This window comes from Odocoileus virginianus, chromosome 7 (genome assembly GCF_023699985.2).
Source record: "Odocoileus virginianus isolate 20LAN1187 ecotype Illinois chromosome 7, Ovbor_1.2, whole genome shotgun sequence".
NCBI classification, from domain to species: domain Eukaryota; kingdom Metazoa; phylum Chordata; class Mammalia; order Artiodactyla; family Cervidae; genus Odocoileus; species Odocoileus virginianus.
The window spans coordinates 33803310-33815987 of record NC_069680.1 but is presented as its reverse complement, the minus strand read 5'-3'; the positions used below and the strand labels follow the sequence as shown (position 1 = coordinate 33815987).

Sequence of the window (12678 nt, the reverse complement as noted above, 5' to 3'; positions counted from 1 at the left end):
ACTGTAACCCGCCAGGGTCCTCTGTCCATGGGGTTCTCCAGGCAAGCATAGAGGAGTGGGTAGCCATTTCCTGCATCAGGGTATCTTCCCTACCCAGGTATCAAAACTTGCGTCTCCTGCATTGGCAGGCAGATTCTTCCCCACTAGCGCCACCTGGGAAGCCCTTCCTTGACAATGCTCTATCTCAGTTACCACTAACTGGTTTTGCTCATGAATCTCAGAGTCAGTTGACACACAAAATAGGTGAATATAAATAAAAAAGTAAAATCCATTTTTCTTTCTTTTGCCTCTTCATTCTTTCTGTCCCCACTTCCTACAAAGAGCTCAATTTCAAGAAGCCCCTAGTTTCAGGCTTTAGGGCTTCCCCGGTGGCTCAGATGGTAAAGAATCTGCCTGCAATGCAGGAGACCCCAGTTCGATCCCTGGGTCAAGAGGAAACCCTGGAGAAGAGAATGGCTACCCACTCCAGTATCCTTGCCTAGAGAATTCCACAGACAGAGGAGCCTGGCGGGCTACAGTCCATGGGGTCGCAAAGAGTCAGACCACGACTGAGCAACTAACACACTTGAGGCTTATTCCCCACTACATCGATTTGCTTATACTCCACTTTGTTCCTGGACATAAAACAGCTTATTTTTCCCTCAGTTTCATTTCGCTCACTGCTAATCTTCTTGAAAGACTAACTTACACTTAACTAGAAGTGAGATGATGTTAAAGGAATAAAGTATTTCATTGGTTCTACACCAGTAGCAATATATTGCTTGATAACTTGTTACAAATTCAAACTCTTGGGTCCCACCTATAGAACCAGACACTCTTGGGTTGTAGTCCAACAGTCTGTGTTTTAACAGGCCAAGTGACACTGATGCATTCAAAACTTGGGCACTATTGCAAGTGTTGATTTAATCATTGCCTGGGACTGGCAGAGGGAGGAAGAAAAGTGTGCTCCTGATGTGGACTTTTTGTCAACTTGTTAAGGCCTATTGAACTGGTTACTCAACAATGCTTGGAAGGTGGCTTGTTGCTAACAAGTGGCTGGGCGGAGTGGGGAGAGGAGACAAAGTATAAATGTTGGACAAGATGGGTTGACAATGCCAAAAGTCTTCATCTCATCTCTCCCTGCTCCATCTACTGGTTTCCACAGTAATCTCTATGGCGGCTGTAAACACTTTGGCAGTTATCCCAAGTGGCACTTTTCTAATAGAAACCCACTCATTGTTCTGCTAGGTTTTTTCTCCTTCAAAGGTCCTGGGAGCACTTGACAAGCACATTTTTAATAATCAGAAGTCACAAATATGGCCTTATTGTCTTCTCTGTGTATTACTTCAATAACCCACTGAGACTTCTTGGCTGGCTTTTACAGTTCTTAACATCACATAAACTTTTTATTCAGCCAAACCTGGTTTTTGTTAACATAATACAATTATTTAAATATTATAAATAATCTGAAATCTGAATCACTATGTCTTGTGGTGGACACATAATTATATGCTGCACTAGAATTTATAATTGAACAAAATCTGTCCTTTTTTATGAAGCATTCCTCTACATCACTGTAGTCTACAAGGGAAATAAGGACATGGTGATTGGTTAAACAAAACTTCTGTTATAAAAAATATTCTTTCTTCAGAGAAATTTTGAGCAAGTAGAATATGTCCATGGCAATACTGAAACTGATCCTGGTGATCCTACGCTGGCATTTCCATCTAAGCATCATGAAAATAAAGAGTAGGAAAGTATGTGCAGAGTGAACTAAGTTGCTTCAGTTGTGTCCAACCCTTTGTGACCCCTTGAACTGTAGCCCATCAGGCTCCTCTGTCCATGGGATTCTCCAGGCAAAAGTACTGGAGTGGGTTGCCATGCCCTCCTCCAGGGGATCTTCCTGACCCAGGAATTGAACGCACATCTCCTGTATTGCAGGCAGATTCTTTACTGCTGAGCCACTGAAGAAATAGGAAGGTATACGTATTTTTAAATACTCTACAATTCACTACCAATAGAAACACTGGCACCTAAAAAAACTCATATTTTCTAAAAGTTTCCTCAAAGTCAGCACACAAGATATGAAGTGATGTGAACATTAGAGTCAGAGGAAAGTTTTTGTACTTTACTCATAAATACCATTAAAACTTTAATAATTAAAGCATTAATCATTAAAATATCATTAAAACAAAATCAGAAAGAGTTTTACAACACTTAAGTTTTGCAGAAAAATACACTCACAGCTCAAAGATGATTATAGTCGGCCTCTGAACAATGCAGGAGTTAGGGATGCTGACCCTCCTTACAGTCAAAAATCTGTGTATAACTTATAGTTGGCCCTCCACATACTTGGCTTCTCCATATACGTGGTTTTACATCCACAGATACAACCAACCTTGAATCATTTTGTACTGTAGTATTTACTGCTGAAAAAAAAAATCCCTGAATAAGTGCACCTGTGTAGTTAAAATCCATATTGTTCAAGGTCAACTTTGTTTTAGAAGATTGTGTTTCTAAACAATAAACTTTTTAATTTCAGTGTTTTTGCTGTGTTCCTGCATAACAAAAGAAACTATCAGCAAAATGAAAAGGTAACCTAAGTAATGGGAGAAAATATTTGTAAACCACATATCTGATAAAGAATTAACCTCTAAAACATATAAGGAACTCATACAACCTACTGCCAAAACAAACAACCCATTTTAAAAATGGGGAAAGGAATTGAATAGATATCTCTCTAAAGAAGTAGCACAAATGCATAACAGATACATAAAAAGTTACTCAGTACAACCAATTATCAGGAAAATGCAAACAGAAACCACAATGATCTTTCACCTCACACCCATTGGAATGGCGATTATCAAAAAGACAAGAAATAATGAGTGCTGACAAAGATATGGAGAAAAGGGAACACTTGTACATTATTGATAGGAATGTAAATTGGTCCAGTCCTATGGAAAACAGTATGAGACTCCTCAAGGAATTATATCTAGAACTACTATATGGTTCAGCAATCCTACTTCTAGGTATATGTCCAATGAAAATGAAATCACTAACTCCAACATATGCCTGCATCATCATGTTCTTTGCAACATTATTTACAATAGTTAAGATATGGAAACAGATGAGTGGATAAAGATATGTGATAGACAAATACAATAGAACAGTATTCAGCTATTTTAAAAAGATATCCTGCCATGTAAGAAAACATGGATGGATCTTGAGTGCATTATGGTAAGTGAAGTAAGTCAGACAGAGAAAGACAAACACTGCATGATCTCATTTATATGTGGAATCTAAACTAAAACAAAAAACAAACAAACAAAAAAAGAACGCATAGATACAGCAGACAAATTGGTGGTTGCTGAAAGCAGGGTGTGATGTTTAAGGTAGGCAAATGGATGAAGGAGGTTAAGGCACAGAATTAATTACAGTTATAAAATAAATAGTCCTGGGAATGTATTTTATAGCAGGGTGACTACTATTAATTAAAGAAGAAGAAAAAAAATAAAATGTGATATATGGAATGGAACAGAGTGGGACACTGTTTAGCCTTATAAAGGAGGAAATCCTGTCATTTTAACAATATGAATGGACCTTGAGGGCATTTTGCTAAATAAAACAAGTCAGACAGAGAATGACAAATACTTTTTGTTCTCAATTATATATGGAACCTGAAACACTGACCTCAGATTGGAATGATGGTTGTCAGGGGCTGAGTAAAGGAAATGAAAAGAGGTTGGTCAAATGGTCAGATTTTCCACTGTAATTTATTTATCTATAACTTACTCATAAAAGATGAGTAAGTTCCTAGGACCTGAGGTACACCATGGTGACTGTCGTCAAAAAACTGCATTGCATACTTGAAAGTTGCTGTGAGAGTAGATCTTTAATGTTATTACCATAAGAACAAAAAAACAGTAATCATATGAGGTGAAGGATGGGTTAACTAATCTTATTTTGGAAAACATTTTGTAATATATACATGTGTCAAATCACTACTATATATACCTTAAACATATATATTATGTGTAAATTGCATCTGCATAAACCCGGCAGCAGGGGAATGATAATCTGTATTTTAGAAATTTTACTATCTAAATTCTTTTCATACTTTTTGCAAGAGTGCTTAGGATTTACATCTCTTCTCCCCTAATTAAAGCACTGAGATGTACCACAAGAAAGCATCACAGCTGCTATGGACCCTGTGTCACTGAAGTGTTAAAGAGATAAAAATTAAGAGTACAGAAATACCATTGGTAGAAGGCCATAAAGAGGCAGACAAAGAATGTGGCTAGAGTGCTTTGGAGAGAGCATTGGAAGATGATCCAAAAACACAGATGCTGAAATTTCTAGAATTGCCTTAAACTTAGGGCCTTTCTCCACCTTTAGCATCCATGAGGACCAAGGCTATTGTGAGATCTTTTTTTTTTTTAATTTCTATGAATGAAATGCCACTCATGAAATAAAACCCCTTCAATTGACCAAGGTTGATTAGATTTCTCTTCTTTTCAAAACAGAGTCAAACTAAAATAGATACATGGAGAAAGCAGAGCTGTGCCCACCCAGCTCTTTACATTTGCCTGTATATGCCTTTCTCCTTCTTAGACACGATGTATGAAGGAGAGGCACACTGCCAGGAGAAGCCAGCCTTCTGACAGTATAGCACATGCTTGCCCTGGAAGCGTGTCTCCCCGTAATCCTGAGCACAGGTTCCCCAATATGCCGGCCCTGGCCCTTTTCTTTCACTGCTTTGTGGCTGGCCTCACCTCCCAAGTAGTAGAGAGAGGCACATAGCTACCTCCACCCAAAGTGGAGCAGTCCAGTCATATTAGGATGTTGAAGAATCCTAGTACATCTCCTCTAGTTCCTGAGAATTCTTCTCAGAAATTTTGCCTTTAAGCAATGACTAAATAAGACAGAATTTGATTATGTTATTGTTCTGGGGAATATCTCCCCAACATCTTTACAAACAACTCTGAACCCTGTGATCCACATAGTTCCACGTGTGGAAAGAGATCTATCTGGTTCACAGAATTTTAGAAACTGACTATATGACACACACCTGTATAATATTAGTTGGTGAGGTGATGTCTTAAGCCCAGTCAGAAGGACCACATTTTCTAAAAGGGGATTATATAACTTCATTTTCTCTCTCCATTGCACATCTTTCATCTTTTCCTCCTAGTAGGTTCCCCTCCCAAAATGGTAAAACTATATCATGTGATAAACTGTGAATGTGAACCTTGTCCCCATTTTAAAGGAATTGTGTTTGAGAGTCCCTTGGTCTGCAAGGAGATCCAACCAGTCCATCCTAAAGGAAATCAGTTTTGGGTGTTCATTGGAAGGGCTGGTGTTGAAGCTGAAACTTCAATACTTTGGCCACCTGATGTGAAGAGCTGACTCATTTGAAAAGACCCTGATGCTGGGAAAGACTGAAGGCAGAAGGAGAATGGGACGACAGAGGATGATATGGTTGGATGGCATCACCGACTCAATGGACATGAGTTTGAGTAAGCTCCGGGAGTTGGTGATGGACAGGGAGGCCTGGCGTGCTGCAGTCCACGGGGTTGCAAAAAGTCGGACACGACTGAGCGACTGAACTGAACTGAACTGAACTGGATCAGAACTGATGTGTTCTGGGTCCCCCTTGGGATTGGATAATGGCTTATTTTAATGGAAGTTCCAGGAAGGGACAGTTTGGTTCTCAAATTATTATTAGCATTACACCAAGTCCACCCTCAGACTGGGTTTCAGCCTGCTAGAGTGCTTTCTCCCATCCAAACCACCATTTCCTGTTCAACACATCATCCCCTAGTCCCTCTCCCACAGTATCATGGTTGATAGGATTTACCTTTCTACAGTCCTTACACAGCCTTCTTGCTTGTTGTTTAGCGCTAAGTGGTGTCTGACTTTGTGACCCTGTGCACTGTAGCCCGCCAGGCCCCTCTGTCCGTGGGATTCTCCAGGCAAGAATACCAGCGTGGGTTGCCCTTACCTTCTCCAGGCATCTTACTGACTCAGGGATTGAACCTGTACCTCGTGCTTGGCAGGTGGATTCTTTACCACTGAACTACCTGGGAAGCCCACATAGACTTCTTACTCAGGGATAAACCCCTCAAAATCAAAACCTTTCTATGAATAGATTATATTAATCATATACATTTTAAACCAAAATATTCTTATTATCTAGATCCCAAATATTGGTGCAGCTTAATTTTTTCAAGACTGGCTCACAGACTGATAAACAAAACAATATTCTGTAAAGGAAAATCCACATAGCAATGTTTGCTTTACCCTTCCATGTTTAGATTTTCACAAATACAGTTTTAAGAATTATCCCTTTCTTTACCCTACCTGGCTAATTAGATCCTCAAACAACAGGAATTCAGAAAAACTTCAAAGATACATAAGACTCAAGGTATCATCAAAAGCAATTGGAGATTATTGGAGAGCAGTGAAGACACTATCCATAAAAGAGAAGCATAGACCAAGAAAATTTTGAAACATTTCTTGGTGCCAGGCTCTACCCCTTAAGCTAGGTGCATAGTATAGTTAATTTTGCTGTTATTGTTTAGTCGCTGAGTCCACATCCAACTCTTTTGCTACCCCATGGACTATAGCCCACCAGGCTTCTCTGTCCATCCAGGGGATCTTCCCAATCCAGGAATTGAACCCTCATCTCCTGCTTATGGTTAGTTTACCCCATTTCTATATGAGTATTACCTTTGTAAGCTTTTTTTTATCCAGTCACATGCTAGACCTCTTCCCACCTTCACACCATCATGTTATCACTGGGACTTGTTCAGATGAGATAGGTACTCCTGAACCACGGTGCTGGTACCAAAAAAATTAAAACAACCACATGCAAATAAGCCTCGCATTCTTAGCCACTCTGTTGTGTTCGACTTTGTGACCCCATGGTCTGTAACCCACCAGGATCCTCTGTCCATAGGATTCTCCAGGCAAGGATATTGGAATGGGTTTCCATGTCCTTCTCCAAGGGATCTTCCCCACCCAGAAATTGAACCCAGGTCTCCTGCATTGCAGGCAGATTCTTTACTGGTGGGAGCCACCAGGGGAGCCCAAATAAAACTTAGGGCATTACTACGACTAGTCTCAATTTGTTCCAGCTTCTGTTACTCATCTATTATTCTTTATTTTCCCTACCTTCTAACTGAAAGTGTGAAAATGAAGTCCAGGTTTGGTTTGGACTTGACTGACAGCAAAGTGATGGATGGATGTTTCAAAACTGATTTTGACTGTTTGTAGGAACATGGGACCCACATGAATATTCATGAAAACTTCTATGATATTTGCCTTGACCTTGTAAGATCAACACAGGTAAGGGAAGACATAGGCAGAACAGATCTGCAGACAGACACTGTATACCTCAAGGTTTCCTCCAGATACACCTTGGGAGTTTAGTTCCCTTCCTTGGCTTTCAACAGGAAGCCAGGGGCCACAAAAAAATGGGCCAGTCTTGCCACAGCAACCCAGCTAGGGTACCGAGGAAGAGAAGCAAACTTCCAAGGGAGTGGTTGCTATGGCAATAGTTTTTCTGCCACGGGGCTCACATCTCTTTCTTCCTGCTCTGCATTAGAAGTAATCTAGGGATCCACTTTATATATTCTTTTAAAAAGAGAGAGACAGGCCAGGTTAGAGATGTCACAGAAAACACCCACAGTTCCCTTCTTTTCTCTAAAGAAGAAGCACATACTTCCCTTTTATCAAGGGGGTTAGGGAGGGCAACAAAAATATTCTTCAGACAAATAAAACCAGAAAAAAAATTTAAATGTTGGTGGAGGCTTGAAGAATAGCTGAGAGAAGAAGGTAGATTCCCCACATTTCCTTTCTCAGAAACGATCTTCCCCAAAGCCTGATAAAAACCAGTAAGCCAGCTATTTTTCATGACAAAATATGTTCTTTTAACCTCTGTGATCTGGTTTCAGGGTACACATTACATGTAGAAAGTTGTAGTCTGGACTTTTACCTGGAATAAGTAGCAACATTCAAATTGGGATTTTAAAAACCCATGGGAAATTAAGTCATTTAATTTCTTTGAAAATCTTGGCAGAGAACACCGTGGAAATTTGGGAGCCATTGTAACGACAACAATGGAAAGATAAACATAAGCATTGTGCCAGTAAATCTTATTCTCCACAGTGACCCATTAGCTATCCCCAAGGCACCAACCCTGCCTTTACTTTCTGAACCTGTCCCTCTGGCTGCTAATGAGGTTTGAGAGCCTGCACTCTGCTCGCCAACTGGGTCCATCTTGCTTGGTAACCAAATACAATCTTATGGGAAAACTATCACAGAGGCCCCAGACCTGCACATCTGGAGCTTCTCATCATTAACTCAGTGGAACAAGGATGCTTCTTCACATAGAAAGGTGAGGATATCATGGAGGAGTGTAGGTCAATAGAAGATGTCTTGGAGCAGAGGTGCCCATGACCACAGTGTACTTCAGCAGAAGACTTGTCTCAGCGGCTCCCAGAGCTGGACTCAAAAGAAGCTGCCTATTCTCATTAGCTGGTATAGGAGGTGGATGGCAGTGTTTCATGTTAGGCTGGGCAATTACCAACTAAGGGAAGCAGAGCCCAAACTTTCATCAGAATCCTCAGTAGTCCTAGAATCAAGCTTTCACTTAGAATTGGAGGCAGCAATTTGTGATTGTTTTATTCCATGTGCTCCTTTCTGGGATTTCAGTGGTCAAGGCTGCCATGTAGACTTGTTGTGGTGTAAAAAATTACGGGGTATAGAAATTGGGTTTTGCCAGCCAGGGACACAGAGAACATGGGATGTGCACTCCCCCAACACTGAACAGCAGGCTGTGACAAGTTTCCTTCTCCTCTCCTTTTTCCTCAGCACAGAGAAAGTTCTTAATTTCTTGAAAGAGAATGACTGTAAGAGGAAGGAAACCCCACCCCCCCCCACCCCACAATGAGGTGACTCCTGTGTCCCTGGGTCAGGGACCACGGTAGCTTTGAGGACTAGCTACTGTAACTGAAACAGAAGCAGAGGCACCTTTAGGCTGCCCTGGGAGCAGTGTCACTCTGGGGTGAGCAAACAGTTTGGTTGCCTGAGCATCACTAAAGAGAACTTAGCCCCTCAGCAGGACAGAAAGATTTACTCCCTGCTACAGACCTTGGGCTTCCCTGGTAGCTCAGTGTTAAAGAATCTGCCTCCCAATGCAGGAGATATGGACTCAATCCTGGGTTGGGAAGATCCCCTGGAGAAGGAAATGGCAACCCACTCCAGTATTCCTGTTTTTTTTTTCTTCTTCAGTATTCTTGTCTGGGAAATCTCATGGACAGAGGAGCTACAGTCCTCTGGTGGGCTACAGTCCATGGAGTCACAAAAGAGTCAGATGTGACTGAGCAACTAAATAACAACAGATCTTTAGCTTAGTATTGAGATTCTAGAGCCAAGCATCATCACAAGAGAAGTGATTTATTGAGCAGGCTGAAGGAATGAGCTTTGATGCAAAAGTGAGTGTGCAAGTGCCACGTTGCCAGGTTACTTTCCTAAGGATGCTAATTCTGTGAATTGCTGTCATTCCCATCTCTCTTACCTGCCATCATGGAGACTTAAAAGGGCAGCGCAAATCCTGGACTGATAATTTGTGCCATGTTGTTGAGCAGTTCCCCAACATCCCTGGTCTCCAATCTGTTCTGTGAAATGATTATACTAAACTAGAACTGGTTATACTAAACTAAAACCTGTCATACTGTGGGTCAGTAATTCATCAATGATATTAACTGAATGATGAACAATTAAGATAAATAAAGCTAAACTTTCACTTAAGGTTAAGAGAACATCACCGAGAGATTTGTTTCTATTTTAATATTTTGTCACAGCATTTGGAAGTAGTAAGGCCTTTCGGACAGAAGTCGCTAAAGTCCCAGCTGTGTGGCCTAACCTCTCTGGAACTTCTCTGTGTCTCTAATTCTCCTTGTGTAGAAGGAGTGAGGGAAATCTAACACTCATAATTATTGTCTAGAGTAAGAGAAACACTGAATTTCAGTGACCAGCATAATATCAAGCATTAGTAAAGTCCTCAACAATGATTATTATAATTTGAACCATAGAATTTGTTGCATATTGTAAAAGGCCTTGGCACTCCACTCCAGTACTTTTGCCTGGAAAATCCCATGGACGGAGGAGCCTGGTGGGCTGCAGAGTCCATGGGGTCGCTAAGAGTCGGACACGACTGAAGCAACTTAGCAGCAGCAACAGCAGTAAAAGACATATTCGAAGGGAATATTATTATTCTACTACTGTCTTTATTTAAATATAAATTGGTAATACTGTAAAATATTTTATAACTTGCAGATGTGAATAATGCTGCCTATTCATCATGCCATATTTAAGAATACACTAGTGATTTCAATACTAAAATTAGACCTTGAGGAACAAGTAAGAATCATTATATCACATGACAAGTGAATTACTTGCTTTATTTTATTTAATTCTCACCAGTACGTGAACTGTAGATCCTGTCTTCTTTTTACACAGAGTAAAAATGAAGTTCACAAATGTTAAGCACTAATAACTTTCCAAAAGAATCACTCTCTCAAGGGATTAGAACTCAGTTTTGAACTAGTATTGAAGTCGTGTCTTTTTGATCCAATAACCAGTGAACAGGACTACTTTGCTCTCCATGTAGCTGCCTTCTTGGGTAGTTAAGAAGCTTGATCTTGTGCTCTTCTAAAACCTTTGTTCTCGCTGTGATGTCTCTATTGTAGGCTAACATCCACAGATGCTGCTGCTGTGGAAAGAGATGCTGATGGAAATGAGGAATGGGACAGCTGTCCAAGAATTCACCTTGGAGGGCTTTCCTGGTGCCCAGTACCTGGGCAAATTCCTCTTCTTGGTGCACTTGCTGGCATACCTGGCACCCATAGCAGGCAATACACTCATAGTCACCATCACCTGTGCTGACTCCAGGCTACAGACAACTGTGTACTTTTTCCTCAGCATGTTCTCCTTCTTTGAGTGTTGCTTCACAAGTACAGTTATTCCTAAATTGTTGGTCATCTTTCTTTTAAGCAAACAAACAATTTCCTTTGCTGCCTGTCTCACACAAGCCTTTGTGTTAGTATTTCTGGGAGCAGCAGTCTTCCTCCTCATAGCAGTGTTATCTCCGGACCAGTACTTGGCCATTTACAAGCTTCTGAATTACACGACCATCATGACCCTGAGCACTTGCTGTGTCCTGGTCACAGCCTGCTGTGCTTTGGGGTTCACTGTTATGTCTGGTCTGGTGGTGAAGGTGTCCCAGTTATCTTTCTGTGGCCCCCAAGTCATCCCTTATTTCTTCTGTGACCTTGGCCCCCTGATCCATCTCTCCTCCTCTGACACCAAACTTGAAATATATGCCTTTATCCTTGCTTTGTGTGTCCTTTTGACATCCCTCATCATAACCATCATCGCGTAAGCAACATAGCAGCCACAATCATGCATCTCCCATCAGCCAAGGAGCAACAGAGAGCTTTCTCCACCTACTCCTCTCACCTCATTGTCCTCTCCCTGATGTACAGCAGCAGCATCTGTATATATGTGAAACCAAAGCAAGTGAACAGGCTGGATTCCAACAAGGAGGCTCCCCTTGTGAACATGGTGGTGACCCCACTGCTGAACCCTGTCATCTACACTCTGAGGAACAAGCAGGTCCACCAGGCTCTGAGAAAAATGATGTTCAGGATGAAAATATCAAGCTAAAAAAAAAATCATATGGTCTTGGAGTGGAAGGCTTCAGAAAACCATTTGTCTTCATTCCAGACACTGTAGCAGTCCCCAGAGCTGTAGCGGGAAGTCTGTGGCAGACCTCACCCGATCTCTGTTAACTCATCCCCATCAGTGAAGATCTGTTTTCTCAAAGCCACTTTTCACCTTGGTGTGCATGAATATTTTCTCCCTAAATATGCCACATACTGATGACATTTGACATTGACTGCAAAATCCCTTAATACATTTTCATTCTTCCCTCTGATATAAACCATGTTTTGAAATTTCTGAAATTTAGTAACTTATACTCTTTTTATTTTACAATGGCAACCCACTCCAGTATTCCTGCCTGAAGAAAGTCACGGATGGAGTAGCCTGGTGGGCTACAGCTACAGTCCATAGTGTTGCAGAGTTGGACATGACTGAAATGACTTAGCACGCATGCACCATCTGGCGTAAACATCATTCAACTGAATTAACAATTATTTGGGGCTTCTCAGGTGGCTCCGCGTGGGTAAGGAATCCACCTGCAATGCAGGAGATGTAGGAGACACGGGTTTGATCCTCAGGTTGGGAAGATTTCCTGGAGAAGGGCATGGCAACTCATTCCAAGCATCCATATAATTAAAACAATAAAGGAAATGATAACTATAGTACCAGTGCCCAGGTCTACATGCCCTTCATGTCTACCTCAAGGAAATAATGGTTATGCTACTGCTACTGCTAAGTCACTTCAGTCGTGTCCGAGTCTGTGCGACTCCATCCTTGGGATTTTCCAGGCAAGAACACTGGAGTGGGTTGCCATTTCCTTCTCCAATGCATAAAAGTGAAAAGTGAAAGTGAAGTCGCTCAGTCATGTCTGATTCTTCATGACCCCATGGACTGCAGCCTACCAGGCTCCTCCGTCCATGGGATTTTCCAGGCAAGAGTACTGGAGTGGGGTGCCATTGCCTTCTCCGAATA

The 12678-nt window shown here is 41.4% G+C and overlaps 1 pseudogene; it reads left to right on the top strand.

The window, feature by feature from the left end:
- The first annotated feature begins 10768 nt into the window (after positions 1-10768).
- Positions 10769-11778, top strand: LOC139035884 (olfactory receptor 6C75-like; annotated as a pseudogene).
- Positions 11779-12678: the final 900 nt, after the last annotated feature.